The sequence below is a fragment of the Lygodium microphyllum genome, chromosome 5, assembly GCF_053477565.2.
Source record: "Lygodium microphyllum isolate KBCC chromosome 5, Lygodium_microphyllum_v1.1.10, whole genome shotgun sequence".
Lineage (NCBI taxonomy): Eukaryota > Viridiplantae > Streptophyta > Polypodiopsida > Schizaeales > Lygodiaceae > Lygodium > Lygodium microphyllum.
The window spans coordinates 24,481,844-24,507,521 of NC_141139.1; the positions used below are offsets into that span (position 1 = coordinate 24,481,844).

General features: G+C 46.4%; 1 pseudogene; it reads right to left on the reverse strand.

The window, feature by feature from the left end:
* Window positions 1-23,178: 23,178 nt before the first annotated feature.
* On the reverse strand, window positions 23,179-23,993 carry LOC148035614 (very-long-chain 3-oxoacyl-CoA reductase 1-like; annotated as a pseudogene).
* Between the last annotated feature and the right edge of the window lie 1,685 nt (window positions 23,994-25,678).

Here is a 25,678-nt window from a genome sequence, read left to right on the forward strand (position 1 = left end):
CAACAGCTGAGGCGTCACCTTCTGCACCATCTCCTTGATCAAGGCGGCCTGTTTTGGTGTCACATATTTGCGTTTGTTGCTGGCGCCTTCTCTAGTGGCTGCCACGTCATCACCAATCTCTTCCTGCTTGCGTTTTCAGCCTGGGCGACCCTCCTCCAACTGGGCGACACTCCTCTAGCCTACGCCTTGCTGTTCTGGCTGTTGTTCCATCTTCAGGTGGCTCTTTTCCTGCTGGCGACCTATTCCCAGGCTGCGTTTTGAGGCAGGAGGCTGTTTTTCCATGGTGATTGCATTGTTAGCATTTGCGTTTGACATCATCCTTGTGTTCTGTGCAAGGCGGCCAGCTCAAGAGCTTCTGGTGTTTGTGTTTCGGCACCGGCAACCTTCCCTTGTTGTGCTTTGGTGTTTGCAGATATCGAAGATGTCTTCTCATCAGTTTACGGGCTTTGATGACTCGGATGATGAGCTTTTGTCTCGACACTCATCTGAATGGAGGCGTGATTTCTATCACGAGGACCGTCGTCCAGAGTCTATTCCTCTTTTCTGTCCCCCTTCTATTCATGTATCTCGACGAGCCTCTTCTAGTGGGCCGAAGATGTAGCCTTTGGTACCCCCTGTGCAGGTACCCATACTTCCTCAACTGCCCAAAGAGGACCGGTTGGATGGCTCCAACTTTTCTCTATGGTCATGCAAGGTGGAGTGTATCTTGGACTCCTTCGATCTTTGGGAGCTTATTTCTGTTCCTATTCCCCGGCCTCAGGTGGATCCCGCAGATGGGACATCTATGGATCGTGCAGCCTTATGGGATCGGCTCAATTCTAGAGCCCGATCTTTCCTCTTTCTGAGTTTGCAGGATTCTGTCCTTGTTCATGTTCACATGTTGAAGACTGCAGTGGACATGTGGAGAAAGCTCGCGTCTCTCTATCAACAGAAGACGTTTGCCCACCGAATATCTCTCGAAAAGAAGTTGTGGATGCTCGCTATTGATGATAGTCCTTCCATGAAGGACCACATCAACAGATTACAGGATATGAGGGATGAGCTTGCATCCCTCGGTCGGACGATATCTTCTGAAGACATGGCTATGATTCTTTTGACTCAGCTGCCATCGCCTCGGTTTGATGTCTTCTACACCAGCCTTCTTACATTGAGGACCCGTGAGAAGCTTCTATGGGAGGAGCTATCCCCACTTGTCTTGGAGCATGACGAGTGACTCAGAGAGGTCAGTGCTAGTGGATCCGACTCCACTAGAGCCTTTGTTGCAGGTTCTAGAGGACAGAAGAAGAAGAAGAAGTTAAAGGCTATGAAGAAGGACAGTTCTTCAGGCTCTGACTCAGATTCAGAGAGACCAAAGTGCCCACACTGTGGAAAAGGGACACACCCTGAGGAGAAATGCTGGAAGAAGTACCCTCACCTTCGTCTGGGAGCGAAGGGTGGATCTACATCGGAGCCTTCTTCTACCTCTACACCAGCTGTTACCCATGAGTTAGTGTTCCTTCATATCCATGCTTTGGAGGAGGATTCTTTTTCCGTGGGGCTGCAGTGTCTTCTGCGCAGCCTTGGTTAGTGGACAGTGGTGCTTCGAGTCATATGACTCCCCGAGGTGATTTGTTACAGGATCTTCGTCCATCAGAGGGTTCAGTCACTGTTGGTGACCTTTTATCGGTGCCTATTAGTGGTGTTGGCACATTGCCTTTGTTTACCGACCGACCTTTGAGCTCCTTTTCACAGGCCCTATATGTTCTGGATTTGGGTCTTCCCCTCCTCTCAGTTTATGGCCTTACGAGGCTTGGCACACGAGTGATCTTCACCGAGCATGCCGTTGTTATTGAGGATTCTTCTACAGGAGCTGTCTTATCTACAGGTTGGCAGGAGAGCGGGCTTTATAGGCTCCATTCCCCTTCTTTGATGCAGGGTCCTCCGCGGCAGTCTATTGCTACACCCGTTCCCGCTTGTGCACCTACTATTCCACAGGTTCCTTCCCATCCCCCACCTTCTCCTCTGGTGGTTCCCTCGTACCCCCCATCCCTTTCAGAGGGGGACGATCTCGGTGATGCGGCTGTGGATTCCCTGGCCCCTAGTGTTTTAGAGGGGGATTCCCAGGATCGTGAGGAGCTCCTTCAGTGGCAGTCTACATCGACGGACTTCATCGACATTGGCATTCCTCTTGCCGCCCTAGGATCCGTTTCTCCCTTGGCCTTCAGCCACATCTAGGATCTGAGAGGGGGTGTTAGGAGTCATGTTTGTCATGCCTTGTCATCTCCTGCCTGTGAGCCTCAGTTTGAGTCAGACGAGGACATTAGGAGCTCTGACATGTCTGTCATGTGTTATGATGGGGGAGGCTAGTCACTCTCGACTGGCTATCTTAGGTTGTGTATTTATTTTTGGCCTCTTTTAGTGGGCAGCCACTGGCTGCCCGCCGACCACTTTTTGGTCACTGTTGTGGGGCGCCCATTTTAGGGCATTTTTAGGGTTTGCGCCCATTTTAGGGTTTGCGCCCATTTTAGGGTTAGGGTTAGGGTTTGTCCGTTGCCTATTTATAGGCAGCCCCCTCCCCACTTGGTCACTTGTCTTCTTGCAGATTCCGACACTCCTCCCCCGTGGTGGTGCTGCCATCATCGTCAGCCTGATGTGGTGCCCTCACTGACACTGTGGACTGCGTGCAGGGACTGATCAGTCCATTTCAGTGTATTCAGCATTCATTTCAGTCAGTGCAGATTTCTCTTTCTTATTTTCTACTTTCTCTCTCTCTCTCCCTCCGTGTTCGTATTTCCTCTTCCGCAGCGCACTCTCACAGAGATGACCAACGCACCTGCATGTCCAATGCATGTACTATGGCGAAAACCACTTGCTGGCCGAGTGTCAAGACCCTAGGTCAAGACCTTGTGCTAACTGCGGTAGGTTCGGCCATGATGTCGCACATTGTAGATTACTAAGAAGACTTCCATACTCGCAACCTTATGGCCAACCTTATCTAGCTAACAGGCCGTAGCCATTCTTCGGAAGGGGAGCCCTATTGGCTCTTCCCACACCTAATGATATGAGACCAGCCACCTCTAGAATGGACATAAATCCTACAGGCATTCCTAGACCGCCTGGTCCTTACGTGACCCACCCATCGAGCGACGCTCCAGTACACTACATGGAGGAGCTGAATGACGAAGAGACCTACATGTACCCTTACATCTCGCACGATGACGAGTGCAACGCGGTTCTCATGGATTATCGACATGTGCCGGTGATGGCGTTAGGACAGGGACGAGGTAGAGGCCTAGGAGAGCAGCCGCAGGATCCAGTCACTTGTTGGACTTGCGGACACCCCGGTCATGTCTCATCACGCTGCCCTGAAAGAGAGCAGCAAAACAGGGACAAGGCTGACGAAAGGTGCGCAGAGTGCGGAATCACCCATCTTTTCATAGACTACCCGAAGCGGAAGTAGTCCTCTAGCTCAGCCAACTTGCCATCCGTCCCATTGGGGCTGTTTGGTGTCGAAAACCCCGATGGGGAGGCAACACCTATTCCCTTACGGGTTATGACCTGAGCCCAAACGAAGCAGGCCAACATCTCTCTACCAGGACCTAGCAATCTTGACGCAACCTCAATAGGAAAGAAAAGCCGTAGGCGGAAAAAGAAGAGATTAGAAGTTAAGGTCGCACTAAGGACCGAGAGTGCTACGACTCTACCTACGGGGAAGAAGGTCTCAGACGTGGAGGCAGAGACTTCAACCCCTAAGATAGCGAAAAAGGGAAGCGCAAAGGTAGGGGAATACCCGCATCCAAAGCGACAATTAGAGGCCATAGAAAAGGTGAAGGAATGGGTAAGGGAGGCTCAACAGCATCTCAAAGACGCTGAACCCATCATAGAGGACGAGATCAATGATCTCTCCAGCATAAGCACGCCAATATCACCGCCTCAACCTAAGCCGGCAAAAGCAACTGTGCTGCAAGCAGTGCCGCTAAGACCAAGCCTAGACGCGACAAAGCCGCAGATCAGTCGCGGCCATTGGCCCGGACAATCTAGGCTGAGGGAAGGACGAGTATCTAACGATCTCCTGACCACGCTAGTGACTACCCCTGTAACACTTAGCCTGGGAGATCTACTTAAGTAGCACCCTACCTTATGGCAAGACCTTAAGCAATGGGTCAAAGGGTCACAAGAGCAGGTTGCGGCAGACCCTCGAGATCAGGATGCAGAAACGCAATTGCCCAGTTTGACGCTGCACTCCATGCCTAAATCCTTGCACTTCAACGCCTTTTGGGAAGGCTCTGAGATGCACGCGGTCCTGCCGGTCCTAGCCCTGGGTGACACGACAAGGAAGGGAATCGTAGACATGGGAGCTGGGGTTAGTGTGCTTAGCCACGCAGTGCTTTAGACTTGGGAAAACCCGCCTGTCGAAGCTGCTAGGTTTAATGTCACGCTAGCAAATGGTATGAGAGTGAAGCCATTCGAGGTACTGAAGAATCAGCCAGTAAAGATCGCAGGTGTCCAGTTCTCTGTCAACTTTATAGTCATGAAGGGAGTGGACTACGATGTCCTATTAGGCCGACCCTGGATGGGCAATGCTAGAGTCATCGAAGATTGGGGTAACGGCTTGATCTTCCTTGGCAATAGAACGGATGCTGTAAGAATAGAGATGGTCACTTGGAAGACCTCACCAGTCGACCTAGATGCCATCTCTGCTATGCTCAAGGGGAACACTCAGGTCAAGAATCCCTATGGGTCCTTGACCAAGTATATCCCATGCCCAGAGGATGAGCGGGATTGGATGCACGTCCTCGCTACAATCGACCTGCCATTCTCAGACCATGAGACGTATGAGCAGGCCATCAAAACGATCGGCAAGACCAACAAAGCACTCTCTACACCAGTCTGCATGATGGCAGCAAGCCTCCATGGAAAGCCTAAGACTGTCACCTTCCAAGTGCCATCCAACAAAAGGGAACTCCAGGGGGTACTGGAATACCTAACGGACCAACTAGATGGAAACCCAGCTGCAAACTTCAAACCACTCCAGGATCTCTTAGAGGATTCCAAGTGGCAATCGACCAGGGTGCACGAGTTAAACCTCAGGTATAACTGGGCCCTGGTTCCTAACCAATGACACGAGGCATACCAAGCCCTGGGAGACGACGAGCAGTCGAATGACAGAGATTCCAGTGATGAATACAAAGACTGCCAATCCTTCAGTGATGAGAGCGAGGGTGAAGTGGATACCATAGAATACGACACTGAAGGACGAGAAATTGAGCAAATACGAGCAAACGCCAAGCCGCAGAAAAGGCAGGCCCTTAGAATGGAGCGAGGAGTCATGCGCATGGAATGTGATAGTGCTTGGTTGGAATACATAGGAGCCATAGACCTTGAGCAAGCAGGCCTAGCCCGGCCAGGAACAACATCAATACTTAGGACCGAATTGCCATCTGAACTGTGGCCACCAGGGGAGACCACCTCTTCTAGCGAAGATGGAGGGTTTGACTCTGAATCGGAGGTTACTTCAGATAGTGACCCAGAGATCCCTAGGCCGCCCATGACCAGATGCACCAAGGGGGACTTACCTATCCACCTAAGGCGCAAACGATTAAGGCAGGATAAGGCAAAGCACCCCAGGGATACAAGATCAGAAGAACAGCGGAAGCCGCAGGACCTCCCTAAACGCTTCACGAAATTCAAAAAAGGGGATAGGTTAGTAGTTCTATTAGGTGCCAAACGTCAAGGGTAGGCGAGCGAACCAATCGAATGAGGTAGACTTAGCCCAGGAAGGGGAAACACCCTGACCAGTGTTCATTGCCGATGACTTGACTGGTAAAGAAGAAATGAGTCTTGTCGCTCTCTTGCGGGAGTACATAGACGTGTTTGCCTGGTCCTTAGAAGAGCTACGGGGGGTAGATCCGGGTGTTGTGACTCACAACATACCCATGACGACGGACGCAACGCCGGTCAAGCAACGACCGTACCCTATGAATCCAAAACATGCTCATGTTGTCAAAGAGGAAATTGACAAGCTGATGAGAGCTGGATTCATTTACGAAATTGAGCACACAGACTGGGTCTTACCCATAGCCATTGTGATGGAGAAGAACGGCAAAATTTGAGTGTGCGTCAATTACAAGAAGGTTGACGCTGCTATGAAGAGAGACAACTATCCCTTGCCGTACACCGAGCACATGCTTGAGAGGGTGGCAGGCAAGGAAACCTATAGTTTTCTGGATGGCTTCTCAGGGTACAACCAGGTGCAAGTGCATCCTGTAGACAAGACCGCCTTTGCCACGGAGTGGGGCGTCTTTGTATACATAGTTATGCCCTTCGGGTTGACCAATGCCCTCGCCACCTTCCAACGTCTCATGTGCACCATCTTTAAGGACATGCTTCGTAAGAAGTTAGAGGTCTTTGTCGACGATCTGTGTGTCCATTCGACCTGGATCGAACACTTAGACAAACTTCGTGCTGTCTTTGAATGGTGCTGCTTATATCGTGTCTCCTTGAACCCCTTGAAGTGTCAGTTTTGGGTGAAGCACGGATGCATCTTAGGACAGGTGGTGTCAAAGAATGACATTCCCACTGACTTCTCGAAGGTCAGGGTTATTGTTGACCTTCCACCCCCAATTAATTACAAGGGAGTTCAATGCTTTTTAGGCCATATAGGATACTATCGGCGATTTGTACTGAATTACGCGCTAATCGCCAGACCATTGTACAAGCTGATGATTGTCTTCGAGTGGACCGAGGCATGCCAACAGGCATACGAAGAATTGAAAAATGCTCTAACAACAGCACAAATTCTACGAGCCCCAGATTGGATCATTACCTTCCACGTGCACATCGATGCTTCTAAGTTTGCCGTGGGGGCAGTGTTGTGCCAACCTGGTGAGCATAACTTAGATTACCCATTGAGCTTTGCTAGCAGACAACTCACTGAGACGGAGATGAATTATTCGACAACAGAAAGGGAGGGATTAGCCATGATGTTCGCCGTGAAGAAATTCCGGTATTATCTATTGGCCACACCTTTCATCTTCTTTGTGGACCATCAAGCCTTGCTCTACTTAGTGAACAAACCTTATGCTACAGGGCGCATAGCTCGATGGCTCCTCCTGCTCCTAGAGTTCGATTTCTCCGTGGTGGTACGAAAGGGAAAACAGCATTACATGGCTGATCACATATCTCGCATACCCACAAGAAAAGCCGCTGGACAAGGCATCATTAACGAGTTACTGGACGCCCACTTATTCCACCTATCCAGCGAGACTTAAGTGCTTGATCCTGAAGATCCAGCCCTACTAACTGATTGCAGGCCAACTCTATAGGCTGGGGCAAAACGGATTGCTGCGTAGGTGCGTGTGTGAGCATGAGATGCACGATGTGCTCTCGGAGGCGCACAGTGGCATCGCGAGAGGACACTTTAGCGGAGACACGACTGCACGGAAGGTGCTGCAGTCTCAACTATGGTGGCCCATTCTTTTTCGTGACGCCACGCGATTCGTCAAGCATTGTGACGAGTGCCAACGGACAAAAGGCCCGATTTGTAAAGATCAAATGGAGTTGACCCCAATCGTTGCTCGCTAACCCTTTGAAAAATGAAGAATCGACTTCATAGGACCCATCAGTCCTGTGGTGCAGTACTCACAAGCCAAGTACATCGTAGTGGCCACAGATTACCTCACGAAATGGGCAGAGGCAAGAGCCACACGAAAAAACGATGCTAGGACGACCGCCAAGTTCTTATGGGAGCAAGTGATCTCGCGCTTCGATTGCCCCATCGAACTAGTTAGCGACCAAGGCACACACTTCATCAATGAAGTGATAGCACATCTCCTATCCACCTTTCTCATCATCCATCGCAAATCCTCACCATACTACCCTCAGGCTAATGGCCAGGCAGAATCAACTAACAAAATTCTTATCAACCTCCTGACTAAAGTAGTCTCAGCCTCATGAAGCGACTAGGACAACAAGTTGATGGCAGCCTTGTGGGCCTACTGCACAGCTTATAAAATGGTTGTCGGCCAAACTCCATTTAGGCTGACCTATGGGACTAAAGCAATTCTACCATTAGAATTCTTCATCCCCAGCCTGAGAATAGCACTCCAAGAATGATGGGAAGGGAAGGAAGCATGGACACAACACGTGGTCGAGCTAGAACGCCTATTAGAGACTCGTCTTCTAGCCACCCATGCGCTTATCTGCGAGAAAGCCCGACGTAAGAGCTGGTTTGACAAGCATGTCAAGCAGCACGAGTTTGAGCAGGATGACTTAGTGCTCCTCTACTCAGTTAAAGGACATAAGCAAAAGATGAAATTCAGAGGTCTCGGACCCTTCAAGGTTCGGACAATCAGCCGAATCAGCAATGTCGAGCTCGAGACCCTAGACGGTGAAGGAATAGGCTTCTTCAATGGCAGTCATGTCAAGAAGTACTTCCCTCCCACTCATCCTTTGCATGAGCCACCAATGCTAGAACCGCTGGTCAAAATACGAGCAGCCACAATCACTGAAATCAACGATGATGATGAGGAAGCTGTAGAACCCGCTTACCTCCGTGTCATGGTCACTGTCAAGCAAACATGTGCTTTCAACGCCTTGATTGATGAGGGAGCAGACTTCAATGTCTTAATGCACAAGCATTGGATCCAACTTGGCAAACCACTACTTCAACCCACAACTGTTAAATTAAGCCCATATGGGGCTCAATCTTACGCACTTCTCGGCAAGTGCAGAGTCGTCGTTTCTATCGAGTTTGAGACTGTTCCAATGCTGTTTTACGTGTTGCCCAATGCTACAGACGCAGGCATGGAGTCACTGCTCGGGCAAATCTTCAAAAAGCAAACTCACTGCAATGTTGATTATGAGTTGCAGCGCATCCACCTAGCAATCGACAACGTGCGCATTGTCACAGCTTTCAGCAAGGGCTGCGTGACACCATCATCGTTCGCAGGGCCACCAATAGAAACATCCGTAGGCAAGATTAAGGAGGGGGTAGGGCGCATCTGCCGCTCCCCGACTTCCATAAACCGCAAACCACAGCAACCAAAGCAAGGGCCCAATAGCCTCGCTGTCAATGGGTGCCTAAACAGCCTCGAGAACCGCCTAGGACTAGACGCACCTATCCGCATAAGACCCAGAACTCTAAACCTAGGAGGCCAAGATGCAATCACATGAAGAGCCGCGTGATTAAGCAAAGATGGGTCCCTAAAGCCCTCTTGCATGCGCAAGGCTACTATGAGGAAAATGCCTCACTATGGATCCTTAAGGCCCCTACGGCCAAAGGCACTAGTCCTATGCCACCCTCAAGCTTGATTAGCCCACGTCCCCCAACACCTCAAGACCATAGGCTGCAGTGCTCTCCAGACCCCCAACCATCCGACTCATCTACGCTTCGGCCCAAGAGAGTCGCACAAACCTATTGGCCCAAGCAACAGCTACCGTCACACGTGGCATCATCCGACCAAGTCAATCCTACTCTCCGCAGCAAAGCTGACTGCAGCAGCCTAGTTGCTGTGACTGACCCTAACCTGCCTATCTTTCAAACAGCCCGGTTGCAGGTTCGAGGAAACTCCCAACCGCAACTATGTACTGTCAAAGCCGCTAGTTCTAGCAAACCTCAACCGCCCGTCGGCCTTACGTTCTCCTATGAACAGAAGTCATTTCTAGCGCTAGCCGCTGACCTTGCAGAGGACACCGGAGAGGATGTGGTGGACTGTATTAAATGACTCGATGCCACCTTCGTGTCGCTAGCCCTTAGCTATGACCGCTTGGACTTGGGTCTATTAGAGGAACCCTTGGCAACGGAAGTGCGCAATATGCCTTGCTCTTGGGAGACTTTTGAATTCGCCTTTGCACAGGCTTCTCGCTCTGCTGCTGAGTTGCTCGGTAGTGAGGTCTCCAAAGAGCAAGCCATTAAGCAACGTCTCATCACGTCATACGATCCACGGACCACTTCTGCTATCACTGACTAAGAGATCGCAAGGTTATCCCACCTTGTTGATACTAGATCACCCTTCTTGAGGCAATGGTACGCTCTTAGGTTGCAATGGGAGGTTGACGGATGTCGCATAATGACTAACGCCAAGCAACGCCGAGCCATCAAAACGGCAGAGTATGATCCCACCTACGTCGCGCCTACCTCGTATAGAGTGTTAACCACTCTTCGGAGCCGACCCATGGACAAGCATATCAAGGGGCATCCCTATCTTGACCGTCTCTTAACAGAGGAAGAGCTCCACATCGCAAGTCGGGTCGCCTCTGGTGACTTCCTCACAGATGTCCTCACATACGTCACACACATAGGAATTTGACCCTTTGATCTGGACCGCACCGCTTAACTGGAATACAATCCAAATTTCTACACTTGGCTCCTTCACAAGTAACTCCTACCCCAACAGGCCCAAAGCCCCTAACCTTTTGATCCCCAATCCTAGGAAGAATTCTTTTCTAAGACGGAAGGGGAGGGGGTATGTGGTGAAGGTGAAAGGAATCAGATTTGAAATGAATCAAAAGGGGATATAGTAAAGTAAAGGTAGTGAAAAGCATAAGAATATAGTATGAAAAAATAGCTTCCGGGTATGTGGTGAAGGTGAAAGGAATCAAATGGGAAATGAATCAAAAGGGGATACAGTAAAGTAAAGGTAGTGAAAGGCATAAGCATATAGTATGAAAAAATGGCTTCCTAAGAAATTCATTCAAGAGTTTTTATTCTCACGTAACCAACAAAGTGATATGTGGAAAATGCTAACGAAAGTTACGAATTATGGCAGGAGCATAAAATATCGCAGCAAGACCGCGCCCATCGACTCCCGTTTACAAACAAGGAAAGGGAGCAGTCATGGTGGCCAAGGAGGAAGCAGAACATACAACCCAGATTGAGAAGGTGGCATTGTAACAGTGGGCCGATGAGAGGGTGCAAAGCAGGCACAAGTCCGGTTGGATCTAGCCTTGGTGGAGAAGGCTTTGGGATTGGTACCAAGGACAGAAAGGAAACAAAAAAGGGATGTTTATGCCATGCTGAAAATGAAGAAGGAAGAGGTGCTCACGAATGACGGCATAAGCATCTAGGACATCCCTGACACAGAAGCCAGGTTGCAAGCCAAGTTGGTGCATGTGCTCTTCTCCAGCCAGCGTTACAATTCCTTAATGCATCGAATTAGTGTGCCAGTGCTGGAGAATGTAGCAACCCGTACCCTAGACGAAGTAGATTGGAATGGGTACGTGCGGAAAATGATTGATCAAGCGGCCAAAGCGCTAGCCCTAGGAACTGCACCAATAGGAGGAGAATCTCCGGCTTCTAAAGTTACGGAAAGGAAGAAAGCCTCCTTCATTGGGTATGGAGGAGTCTTGACTGCACTCATCCAGGAGGCAGTAAGGGAAGCACAGGAGGTGGAGGAGGGAGAAGGAGAAATGCCAGAGAGGTCGCCTCCTCACCAAGACACAGACAGGTCCACCAAGAGAACTGAAACAGAAGAAGGGGAGGGACAGACTAGCAAAAAGACAATCAGGAAAACCAAGAAGAAGGTGACACAGAAGAAGAAGGATGACGAAGGCAGGAAGGAGAGAGAAGACTTGGAAAGGGCGAAGAAAGAATCCCTGAAAGAAGCAAAGGAGAGAGAGAGGACAAAGAGACAGGAGGAGGAGAAGGAAAAGGAGGAGTTACAGAAAGCAAAGGAGGCGTCGAAACAATAAGCAGAAGAGAAGAAAAGGAGGGAAAAAGAACAAAAAGGAAAAAAGAAGGAAGAGCAAAAAAAAGAGGAGGAGGAAAGGAAGAGAAAAGCGGAGGAGGAAGAGGAAGAGCTAGAAGAAAGGAGGAAGAGGACCTGGCGGAAGCCACCCACCGGTCCATCGAACAACAAAGCCAAGCAGATGAACTGAGGAGCCTGAGCCCACGTAGAGAAGAGGGGCCAGGGTTGAGCACGCAGGTGCCAAAGTATGTGCCACCTCCAGTCCCTGAGGGCAAGGGCAAGGCCCCGCTCCATCTGATCCCTACCCTCCTGGTGCCTTCCGCCGAACTCACCCCCAGCATCCCGACCAGTGCAGACGTGTCAAACTTCGTGGCGTGGATGCAATATTTCATCAAGGAGATGGGCCAGGGACAGAGCACAGAGACTATGGCCACAGGACAGAAGAGGCCAGCCACGGATGCGGAGTCCAGGTAAGAGCCCAAAAAGCAAAGAGTCGAAGCCTCAACCTCGCCCATCCACACAATGATGACGCCATCGGCTAATTACGACGAATACGTCGCCAAGCTGCTCTCCCAATTGGAGAAAGCTAAGGAGGAACACAAGATAGCCGTGGTTGAGTTGGCAGCCGAGAAGGAATCAGTGGCCGCCTTCCAGCTGGATAAAACAAGAATGATAGCCTTGCAGCAGTGGGAGATTGCAGATCTCAGACAAGAACTGAAGGCTAGGGATGAGAGGGAGGAACATTGGAGGCAGCTGCTCGAAAACGAGACACAGGATTTAGTAAAAATGCAAACAGAACACAAGCTCCTAAAAGTGCAATACCAGGAGCTTGCTACGAAATCTACTCAGATTGATGCACTTGTGGCGGACCTGAATGCCAGGGACGAAGAAAGAAAACGAGGCATGGAGGAACAACAGGAGGAACTAGAGCGCCTGACAGACCAGTTGACCTCTGAAAGAGAAGAACAAGAGAGGCTGGTCAGGGAATTGGAAGATTATGAGCAGAAACTTATGATGCTAACCCTAAGACTGGGAGAAGGCTTGGAAGTGATGAACAAAAGAGCAGAGGAGTGGGCTGCGCACAACGAAAAGAGGGTGAAGACACTAGCGCGACGCCTTGCTCTAGCAGAAAAGGAGAAAATCATCGCAGAGAGTAAGGCAGAGGTAGCCCAAGTGGCCTTTAGTACTCAACAAAAGGCCTTCCTTGACACCATCTTGCACGCCACCCATGCAGTGCAAGGAGAGCCATTGGAGGTCATGCAAAGAAAGCTCGGCATGGCACGAAGAGCCCTACACACTGGATTGCAGATGCCACCATTACCTGCGGAGGTTAGGCTGAGCTTGGAAAAGCAACGGAAACACTTAATGCTGGCCGGCCTAACCCCCCAGGAGATCGACGCCCTCGGGTTCGAGAAAGAAGCAGCGCACGCAGAACGGTAGGGGGAAGAAGCAGAATTGGAGATTAATATGAATCGATTCAGGGAGGATGTAGTCCCACAACCCCCCTCGCCGCAGACAGAGCCGCCACCACAAGAGGACCCATCTGCGGAAAGAAAAGCCGCCTCTAGGGAAAGACGCAAAAAGCTAGTGGAGGAAGCCAGAAAAAAACTGAGAGCCAAGCCAGCCATGCTACTGTCCGCACCTCTCCCACCGTGCATTGATCATCTTTCCGCTGGATTCCATGCAGAACTAGCATTGTGGGAGATATAGGAACTAGGAAAGGATCCATTCCCCTTTAGTTTCCTCCTACCCAACAGTCTGAGGAGGGTCCTGCCGCTCAAGGTGATGGACGAGGTAATCATGGTCGGTGGCCAGTTGGGGAAAAAATGGCTGGAAGAGCGGGAAAAGACCCTGACCTCTTGGGGCACAGAAGCGGTCGACTACTGGCAAGATAAAGTTTTTGAAGTCCCACACTTTGTACATGACTACAAAAGCAAACCCCTGTGGAGGAGGCGAGTATGCGACATCAGCATGCTCGCCTGGATGGCATTTTGTAACACCCTGCCATTCGAGCGGAACAACCCTATCTACATGGCGTACCCTCGAAGAGTAGGGGTAGATTTTGATGCCACCCTCCACGGGCGGTATGATTTTCCCATTATTTATAACTCCACTGTAGTATCCTTTGAGCATGCCCTTCTTTTTACCACCGAAAGCCTAGATGTATCTATGATGCGCTTTCTTGTGGATTTCTCCTCATGTCCTGACCCCGCTTTTGTTACAACTTGTAATTATCTTAGGTTACTTAGGCTACTTCTTAAGCAGGACCCAACTCCATAAGAGCGCGGCCTACCTCCCCTATTCTTTGATCCTAACGCTATAGATAACTGCACCATGGCTCGTCTCATGATGAGGGCTAGTCTCCTTCCTTCTTTTTGCCTAGCCCTCCTAGAAGATATGAACGACAGTCAATTCACTAGGTGCAATCACCCCTTCCTCTCCACCACTTCTCTTCATGTCCGCATGAATCTGAAGGATTACATGCAAAGTCGCCAGTTTTTGAGCAAATCTATCCGACCCCCTTCTCCTCCTCATTTTGATGAAGACAATTAGGCTTATGTATCATTTCAAAAAAAAAAAAAAGAGCACCACAGTCACCGCACCTAGGGTTCTCCCTAGCCGGAAAATGGGAAAAAGGGCCTAGGCTACGGCCGGCCATGTAAAAGAGGGAAAAGGGGATGACCGCCCAAAAAGGATTTAGGGCTTTGTATATAAAGTTGAAAAGTGAATGAGAAGCTCATTCTTTGGTGTGTGGCAAAAAGAGTCTTCTTCTTCCTCTCTTCTTCTCTCCTTGCTTGTGTGTGCTCTTGAGAGAGGGAGTGTGAGAGTGTGAGGGAGTGAGTGTGTGTGGGAGTGAGGGATCAAGAGGGTGAAGCTCTTCACCATCTCCTCTTCTCTTCTTCTCTTCTCTTCTCTTCTCTTCCCTTGCGCTCATGGCTATGGAGGATAGAGCTTGGAGATGGAGGAGGCTTGAGGATGCTTGAGCTAGCATCAAGAATCGTGGAGCTACTAGAGTGCAAGAGAGAGGAGGGTACTCGATCGAGCATCAAGGTAAGCTCACTACACTCGTAGGATCGACGGCGCGTCGGCTAGGTGAGAGATAGCCATTAGAGCTCGCTTGAAACGCTTGAAACAAGAAGCGGTCCATGGGTCTTGGGGGTTGAGTGAAAGCTCCCACAGTGTCTTATCAGTCTGGTTCTCAATCAATGCCAAGAATTTTTTAAACATGTCAAACACTTCATCCTTTCTACGAATAGGATAAACCCATACCTTTCGTGTATCATCATCGACAAATGTGACAAAGTATTTATTTCCTCCTAGAGATAACCCTGGCATCTAACATACATCAGAATGTACTAATTCTAGAGGCAAAGATCTCAGTGAGAGAGACTTTTTATGAGATATATATGCACGCTTACCATAAACACAATGATCATAGAAGATAATGCAAGTAACCTAAACGAGAAGGTACTTTCATTCCTATTTGACTCATGTGTCCCAACCGGCCATGCCACAAGGAAACACTTGGCTACTCTGTCACAGCAACAACATGGTCATGCACACTAGATACATGACATGGATACAAAGCCATCATCATCTGGCTAACTAGTACTAATCAAGGTCTTCTTGAGCTGCAGTACATTCCTTACATTTTAAAGAGTGAAGATAGATCCATGCTAAAACTGCAGTTGCGCACTGCCAATGCCTGCAATGTCACATGCATAATTGTCCCCAAGATGGACAACACCATGTCGACCTCTAGTATAGTCTGTAAACCACTCACAGTGAGGGGTGACATGAAAAGAGACACCTAAATCCAAAATCCAAGTGTGCATGTCATCATCCGTATCGACTATCAAAGCATGTGCGCTAAAATATGAAGAGACAAAGAGTACATCATTCCCACTGTCACTCTCATGGCTAAATACATTCACCTCTTCTATCTTTACATTGCTTTTCTTAGTAGGCTGACTCTCTTTCTTCTCTTCTTTGTTGTCATTGGTCTTCTTGCCCTTCCCTTTCTCTTTTTTTCATTTATAGCAATCACGTTTGAAGTGCCCCTTCTTGCCATAGTGATGGCATTCAACATCCTTACCATGTGATTTACTGTGTCCCTTGCTATCAGATTTTCCATTCTGTTGTGATCTGCCTCTAGTATGCAAAGTATTGGAAGACTCACTGGATGCATTGTTCTATTGATTCATTTCTTCCATGAGTAGAGCACTCTCTGCATCAGCATACAAAAGCATAGCATTAGAATTGCTCATAGCAATCCTGAAGGTATCCTAGCTCTTTGGCAGAGTGCAAAACAAGAATGTAGCTTTGAACTCATCATCAATATTGAACTTCAAAGTGGCAAGCTAGCTAAAAATGGAGTCACTAAGGTGAGTAGACATTGCAGTACCCTCTTTCATATGCAAATCCATGAGTTTCATCACCCAATAGACTTTGCTTGCAACACTCTTCTGGGCATACAACTCTTCTAGCCGCCAAATGTCATAAGCAGAATCCAAGCCTTCAATGTTAAACATAAAAAAGCATCAGAAATCGATAACTCAATGGTCGAGCATGCAAGCTCATTCAACTCATCCCAGTCATCCTGCTCTACATCAACTAGTTTTGTTTCCTTTACTTTAATCGGCTTTGCTGGCTTCTTCTGCAACAAGATATTATAGCACTACTTTTGCCAAACTGCAAAGGTATGTGCTTCTTCTAGCTTCTTGATATGCATAAGATGATTATCACTGCTGCTAGCCATGATTCACAGCCAAATAACTGTATGACAGTGAATGACAACTAATGCCAAGCAATGAAAACTCCAAAATCCACTCAGTAGTATGTTAGGAATATCCCCAAGTATGTACAACAAGAATGTATATCAATTCATTGCCTAAAATGCCTCAAAAGCATTCAATGACAGTAAACATACCAATTTTCTAACAAAAACAGAGTGTAATCTTGAAATTCTTGACAATACAAATTCCCAAAAAATGCAACATAAAATGATATATAAGCAAGGGGAGTACAAAATGCATATATTATTACTAGTACTCCTTATTCTATCCCAATCATTGACCTCTTATGATCTAGGTATACTTGCTTGAAAGGTCTTTTCTTGCAAGGCTTACACAAGCTGCCCCTACAGGTGCTCCACTACCACCTCAACTGTCAATGATAGATGAGGTCTTTGTCACACCTCAACACTTATTCCAAAAAGGATTGATGAAACACACCCTCATGGAAAAAAGCTTTCTTACATTGTAAACAGAACAATTAAAAGCAAAAGAGCTTGCATGTGCATTCAAAACCAAGAGAGAGAGCTTTATCTTTGACCGGTACGTTAGCATTCCATTCAATTTTATCAATTGGGTCTATCCAAGAGATGTAGAGTTCTTTCTTGCTATACTTATTCCATACCAAAAAGTGTGTTGAACAAGCCCCTTAAATTTCCCACAAATTCTAAAATTTCAACTTGGAACAAGCTCTTACAATTTTGTATGCACTTGTGTCTAGCCTAATTAAGAAACACACATTTCTACCTTCCCCATGGCCTATTTCTAGTCAAGCAGGAAACCAATTGTAAATATTTGGGCTTCTTATATTGCTCTCATGTGGCTTTCAAATGTTGGGGGTAAAGGCACCTCTGCCTAGCCACCCGTGTATTACTACACTGATGTATTGATGCTTGGTCATCATGGTTTATGCGCGGATATGCTATTTGAGAGCTATTGAGCCTTGATTTGGATGCGGACACTTCATTGTTGGTTGGTACTTATTCTACCTTGGTTGACATGTTACTTTACCTCCAGTTTGGTTATGCCTATTGGTTTCGAGGGCTGTCTTTGGGATATGCAATGAAGTATTGACCTTCGGCGTATGATATCGAGCTTGTCTTTGGTACTGTATCTTCATTTGAGCTTGAGCTCGACTTTGGAATGCATTTGATACTTCGTCTTGGATGTACATATGGCATGTATGTTACCTATGTCTGACCAATCTTGACATGCTTGGCCTATGCCACTACTACATGCTACTTACATTGTTTGGAGCCGATTGCTATTAGTGCCCTGTCTTGGCTTACATCTGGCTTTCGGGAACTTACTTGGGATATTTCTTGGCTTGCCAGAGTTGTATTTGGGATACAGTTGATGTCTATGAATACTCTAATTGGAGGCTACAGAGCCTATATACTCATGATGTCTTATTAATATCTGGTCTTGGATCTTTCGTCATTGATGCTCTCATATGCCCTTCTTGAGCTTCTTGGCTTGACCCATACGTCTTTTGTGCTAGTGGGAGCATCGTTGGATGTTTGATAGACATTGAGCATATGGTTTATGCTATTGAGCTTTGAGTCTTCTGAGACTGGGATCTTCTTCACTTGGATGTTGTATGGTTGATATGTCATGGTCCGCATACATGTACTTGGGTTAATTTGGGCTTCACACTCCCTGAGCATACACCTCTTTGTGTCAAGTCTTACTAGTTTTGTATATACTTTGCTCTATTACATAGGGGATATGCCGGCTTACTGACAGATTCATTTGACATGCTTGGGTGTTTGCTCGATGTCCGTATAACTATCATATATACTGATTTATGCCCGCTTGATGCTGGTTATGCTTTGATAGTCAGTGGTTGACTTGGTGCATTGATTTTGCCTACAGTTTGCTCTCATTGTACCTAGTTGTAATTTATTACAGTAAGTAACTATGTATGGACTGATGTGAAATTTTCATGCTGAATCATCTTGATTTGATGTACTTTTGATGGTACTTGGTGGACAGTATCATTAGCTATCAGTTTGTGGTCATTTTGCCTTGGTTTTGGTGGTATTTTTTGCTATTTACAACAGAAAATAGCAAGAAATTTTGAACTGTCTGCACTATTTTGGACTGCATTATAGGTTCTTCTTCCACTGACAATGCTATCTTCAACATCACTAAGCTTGATGGTACAAACTATTAGAAGAGCCAAGTTTGGCAGGTATTGGTGCAGAAATCGCAGATAAAGCCACTAAGGATGCATGGCGAGCAGCCTGAAACTATGATTGATGACGAATGGGATGAGCTTGATGAGTTATGCAAGTCCACCCTCATCTTGTCTCTCACTGAACATGTGCATTACAATGTGGTTGAGAAAGAGTAGAGTACTTGGCAGCTTTGGGATAAAATTAAGAACCTCTATGACAAGAAAAGTCTAGCAAGTCAGATGTATTGGCTGAAGCAGCTTATGGACCTGCGTATGAAGGAGAATATGGCAATGTCTGCTCATTTGAGCCAGTTCCATGCTATTCTCAAGAACTTGACTTCGCAAAGTATTACCTTTAATAATGAGGTTACTCCATTGTTTTTTCTTGGGACTCTAAGTGAGTCATGGGATTTATTCCACATTGCCTTATGTGCTCCTGCTACTATTTTGAACTTGCCTGATGTAGAGAGTGCTCTTCTGCAAGAAGAGATCAACCGTAAGAACTTGGATGCCTCTCATGTGTCGCATGCTTTGATTGTTAGAGGCACAGATAGTAATGGCAAGAATGACTATGGGAATGGTCGTGGCAGAGACTCGCAGAAGTCTAGGTCTAAGTCACATGGTAAGTCACGTAGCAAGTCTCGTAGGAAAATGCTAATGTGACATGTCATCATTACAGCAAAAAGGGTCATATACGCCCATAGTGTCATGAGTTGCGCAATGAGAAGCACAAAGAGAAGGGAAAAGACAAAGTATAAGAAAAGTTATTTGATCGCAACATTATGCTTGTGAAATCCAATGTAAAAATCGAAGAGATAAATGTCATGTAGACTGATGACTCCGATGAGAAGTACATACTTGTAGCTAGTTCTTGTGATACTATGTCATTGATCGATGTTCACTCTATGTATGCGCAATGCTGGCTTTTGGATTATGGTGCTTCATTTCATGTTACAACATGCCGTGAGTGGTTCCACTCCTACTGCACTGTCTATGGTTCAGTTCACTTGGGTAATGATAGGTCACTTGATATTGTTGGCATTAGGGATGTACGACTGTAGTTCTCTACTGGCAGTACTTTTCTATTACAGGATATACGTCATGTACCTACGCTTACACACAGTCTTATGTCTGCAGGGCTGCTTGATGATGTTGGGTTTCATGTTTCATTTGGAGATTTTGCCTGGAAGATCACCCATGCAGACTTCTGCTTGCTAGACATGACAAAGCTGGTAGCCTCTATCCTCTTGTAGTTGATGGGTCCTTTGTTGACCATGTTTTATCAGTGGGTTCCATCCCACATGTATCTCTTTGGCATGCCCGTTTGGGTTGTATATCCTTGAAGGGAATGAAAATGCTTTCTGGTTTGTAGCACTTACCGCCCCTTGGCTATGCATGTTTTGATTCATGTGAGCATTGTTTTTATTACAAATAGCCTAGGAATACACATAAGAAGTCTAATAAGACACACATGAGGGAGCCCTTGGCATTGGTACATTTGGATGTCTATGGGCCCATGCCCTATCAGTCTATGGGTGGTGGAATGTATTTTGTGACTGTCATTGAGGATTTTTTGCGTAAAGTCTGGGCTTACCCCATTAAACTTAAGTCCGATGTCTTGGCTGTATTTCAAAGATGGCTTCCATTTGTTGAAAGCCAGACTGGGCATAGATTGAAATGCCTTAGGACTGAAAATGGGGAAGAATATGTGTCACGTGCTTTTGAGCAACTATGTGACGAGAGGGGTATTAAGCATCAATTGACCGCCCCCTATACCCCACCTCAGAATGGTTTGGCTAAGCAGATGAATAGAACCATCCAAGAGTATGTATGTAGTATGCTTAGCCATGCAGGCTTACCACAAAGCTTTTGGGCTGAGGTAGTTAGTACAACTGTGCATGTCATAAATAGATCACCGTCTAGTGGTCTGGATTTCTAGGTTACAGAGGAGATATGGACTAGAAAACCTCCATCTTATGCACGTCTACACGTCTTTGGATGTGAGACATTCTGCACCGTACCCAAAGACAAGCATACTAAGTTGGATCTTAAGAGTGTCAAATGCATTTTCCTTGGCTATCGGGATGCATGTGAGATGGGTTATCGCCTCTAGGATTCGTAACCGCACAAAGTCATCCGTAGCCATGATGTAGTCTTCCATGAAGACAAGATGCATAGGCAACGTGAGAAGGTAGCAGAGATACACAAGGTTATATTCCAAGAGGAGCCATGTGCTTCTGCACAGCCAGTTGGACAGTCTGCAATAGCATTTGGTACACATGGCCAGGGTATTGGACTAGTCGTAGAGCCTGTCGCGAGACGGTCTGCTAGAGATAGATGTCCACCTGATAGATTTGAGTCCTTGATGCATTATATCTTGGTTACAAATACAGGAGAGCCTCTCACCTATGATGAGGCTATGCGTAGGGGTGACAATCACGCTTGGGAGAGGGTTATGCAGTCTGAGATAGACTCCATGCACAAGAATATGACTTGGGATTTGGTTGCAGTGCCTTAGGGCAAGAAGGCTTTGCCATACAAATGGGTGTACAAGCTGAAAAGTACTCCTAGAAACCCCAAGTCGACTTATAAGGCAAGACTTGTAGCTAAGGGTTTTAAACAAGAGCATGGAGTTGACTCTGATGAAGTCTTTTCTCATGTGGTCAAGATGACCACCCTATGCTTGGTTTCGGCCTTAGTCGCGTAGCTTGACTTGGACTTTTACCAGATGGATGCCAAGACTGCATTCTTGCATGGGGATTTGCATGATGAGATATACATGGAGCAACCTAAGGGCTTTGCAGAACCTAGTAGGGAGCACCTAGTGTGCAAGTTGAAGAAAAGTCTTTATGGCTTGAAGCAAGCACCTAGGGAGTGGTATCATAAGTTCGATGCCTTTATGCAGTCACAAGGATACATCAGAAGTATTATGGATCCGTGTCTTTACACGAAGAAAGCATGTGATGGCTCATTGCTTATTTTGGTACTTTATGTGGATGATATGATGATAGCAGGGAAAACTCATGATGAGCTGGATGCTCTTAAATCTCAGCTGAAGAAGAGTTTTGAGATGAAGGATTTGGGACAGGCCTCTCACATTCTTGGTATGCACATTAAGTGCGATAGACATCAGGGACTACTCTACCTCTCACAGAGGGAGTACATTCATAAAGTCCTTGAGCGTTTCCGCATGCAGGATATAAAGCCTATTGGCTGTCCATTACCTTCTTATGTGAAGGTTTCACAAGCCGATTATCCACAGACAGATGAGTAGAGGGCCGAGATGGTCAAGATCCCTTATGCATCAGCCGTGGGCAGTTTGATGTATGCCATGATAGCCACTCGTCCACATATTGCCTTTGCATTTGGTGTTGTGGTACGCTATATGGCTACACCTGGAAAAAAGCATTGGAATGCCGTAAAGAGTATCATGAGATACCTGAGGGCACATCAAATATGTCTATTTGCTATGGCAGCCACGATATAAGAGTTGTGGGCTACATAGACTCCAATTATGCAAGACATGCAAATAGTAGGAAGTCCACTTTCGGCTATTTCTTTGCCGATGTTGGAGGTGTTATTTCTTGGATGTCCAGGGTTTAGAAGTGTATGGCTAGTATGTTGCATCTACTGAGGCTTGTAAGGAGGACATGTGGTTGGGCCGTTTGGTTCATGACCTTGGGATTGATACTATACCTACACTGCATTTGGATTCTATGAGTGATATTCAATTAGCCAAGAATCTGGTCTTCCATATGAAGATGAAACACATTGAGGTGAGGTATCACTTCATACGTGGGGTTGTGGAGGACAAGTCTGTTGACCTTGTCAAGATCTCCACTGACAAAAATCATGCAGATCTGCTCACGAAAAGCCTCACTAGTGAGCGATTTGCCTTCGTTAAGATATTGATGGGCATTGGATGGGATGATGTTTTTCCTCATCCTGTTGTGCATGTGTACATTGTACTATCTTTTCTTTTTCTTTTCACTCCTCGTTGGGGCAGATTCACCTTTAAGTGGGAGGTTTTTGGGGGTAAAGGCACCTATGCCTAGCCGCCTGTGTATTACTACACTGATAATACCCGCCACTGCACACTGCAAGTGGTGGGCGCCCGTCACCGTCACTTTATTCTTTCTTCTTTTAGTAACAGTTTGAATAAAGAAAGGCCCAATCACACATTGTGACTATTGGAGTTCCCATTTGTGTCTCTCTCTTTTCTTGCTCTTGCTCTCCACCATAGCTCACTTCCAAGCAAGCTTCGATCCTTCTCACCTTTCATTAAATACTAGTACTTTAAGAGCAGAAAAAATTTCTACAGACTGCGTCAAAAGAACTTTCATTGCCCCAAGTTAAGTGGTGGAAGAATCCAAGCATGATGTCGCTCCATGTCAAGGAGTAGTTAAAAATATTAGCGGGTATCCCATAATTCAAGCAATATGATCTTAAAGACAACTGAACAAAGTAGCTACTCATAGTGGCATACATGGTACCCCTACAATATATAGTCCATATTTTAGTTTAAGTAAGAGGAGAGTACCTAAACCTGCACGTCAACTCCATTGTGCTTGTACTCCACATACAAGTTTCTAGAGAACTTCTAAATGAACTTACATAATCAGACATTAGATGATAACTAGAGACAATGCAGCTTATGGGCAGCCCCTTTTCCATAGCTGCCTACTCATTACCAACACATGCACAAGAATTTTATATGTAGGAGTCTTGCTCTTCATGCACTCACAGACAGAAGCCAGTTACCCCCTTTGGTGCCAGTGTATAGTGCATAGAGGGGATATGTGACGCCAGTATTGATGCAACTCCATGCCCAATGTTTACAATGGCACCATGCTTGCAATTGAGCATGCCATCTTTACAATCACTTCTACATTCACATGTAGTATGAGGTCCGCAGTAAGCTTTGCATCGACCTCATGGAAGAAGCATACGTATGGATAACATTTCCCTACATTATTGATCAAGATCCCCACATCAAGGCCATCAAAGCCCCGTGCCGAGGTCAAGATCGAGAAAATCCAACACCACAAACTGCACCTGCTTCTCTTGCGAGCAGTCGATGAGGACAAGGTTGAGGCAGCAATAGGCGAGCTAGAAGTAGAAGCCACGGTCAATGCCATTGGTACAGCAGCCGATGATGATGGCCTAGGAGCCATAGTGGGAGAGATTCATTCTGGGGCAAAGGAAGTGATGCCATGACCATGATGCGAGGATCGAGAGGGGGCGCAAGATGGCAAGGAGCTCAAGGACGACAAGGGCAAAGATGGTGAGGAAGTGGCGAGGGACATTTGGAGGGAAGGGAGAAGACATGAGGCTGGGGACCAGGCTAGGGACCATATCAAGGCTTCTCATCACAGCAAGCAAGATAAGTAGCTAGCTATGGAGGTGAGAAGAGATGAGAGGTAAATTGAAGTCTTACATGCACATAAAAGACGCCTTGCAAGGGTAAAAGTTTTATTCAAGCATACCTTATTCAAGCTCGTGTCATAAATATTCAAGGATACCTTATAGACAATCTAATCGTGGAATCATTAGCCTATATTGCATATAATATATCCTATAAAATAGGAGGTATAGCACTAAAGAATAACATGAAATCCAAGCATGTACTTCCTCCTACAAATCTAACGATGACAGTTTGTAGCCCTATAAGACAAACACCCTTTGGCACCAAGATGAAGGTTCATAAACCTAGCCATTGAAATAATGTTCTTTTTAACACTTATTTTTTGAGGGGCTAAGAAAGATATGCCTTTTCTGCAAAGGTATGTTATGCTTTTGAGGGGCTTTCTAGATCTCATAGATCAATATCATCCTCCAACTTTGGCTCTTCTATGCCATGAAGCAAGTAAGGTGATATAGGATTTTTAAAAAGCAACATCAGGGGCTTTTTACATCTCTTAGATCATCATCATCCTCCAAGTTTCCCTCTTTTATGTCATGAAGCAAGTATATACATGGAAGGAGATCAAAGTATGATGTGTGTGTGTGTGTGTGTGTGTGTGTGTGTGTGTGTGTGTGTGTGTGTGTGTGTGTGTGTGTGTGTGTGTGTGTGTGTGTGTGTGTGTGTGTGTGTGTGTGTGTGTGTGTGTGTGTGTGTGTGTGTGTGTGTGTGTGTGTGTGTGTGTGTGTGTGTGTGTGTGTGTGTGTGTGTGCACGTGCGCGCGTGCGCGCGCGCGCGTGTGTGTGTGTGAAATATTATGCTATGTTATCATCAAGTGTGATACTGAAAATAGAAGATACTCATGAGATTTCTCAAGCTTTTATCATTGTAGGAAACATATGTGGTGACAACATATTAAAAGGACAATGGAAGGTTGTTGCAAGCTACTTGCTTTAGCTGCAAAAGGGTTGAAAGAAAGGGCTATTGCATTATATCATACCAAGATATCATTGCATGCAAGCCACAACCAAATGGGAATTGTATATTCGAGAGGGAAGCATCCTGAGGAGGAGGATTTGAAGAAGGAGATATGATAATATGGACAAGAAATTTGTTGCTTTAATGTGTAGCCTACATGTCACTATTGTGGAAAGACTCCATATCATATCTCTTTACAATGAGCATGCCAATGATGTCAAACAAATTGATCAAATATGAATCAAGAAATATCTGCCATTTTTGTTTGAGAAATTGGGAATGTGCTTGATAATCCATGAGGACTTTGCTTGATATATTGCTCTTGTAACCATTGGGGTAAGAATGTGTAAAGGAGAAACTTACCAAAGTAGATGTTCATCACATACACACACGTTTACACAATCACAGAGAATGTGAGATTTGAGCCAACAAAATGATAATTGAGGCAAAAAATTAGTACATTTTCATGAAATATGTAACATCCTTGAGGAAAGTTTTATAATTGGTGCTTCTCAAGTGCATATTTGTTTCAGTTAAATTCATGAAATCAGTTGCATGTTCTTAGGGATGATTCATGAGTCTAATCCTTGCTATGATCAGTAGCTTGGAGCTTGAATCTTCTTTGACGTTATATGTCCTTCCAAATGTGTCATATAGTTGA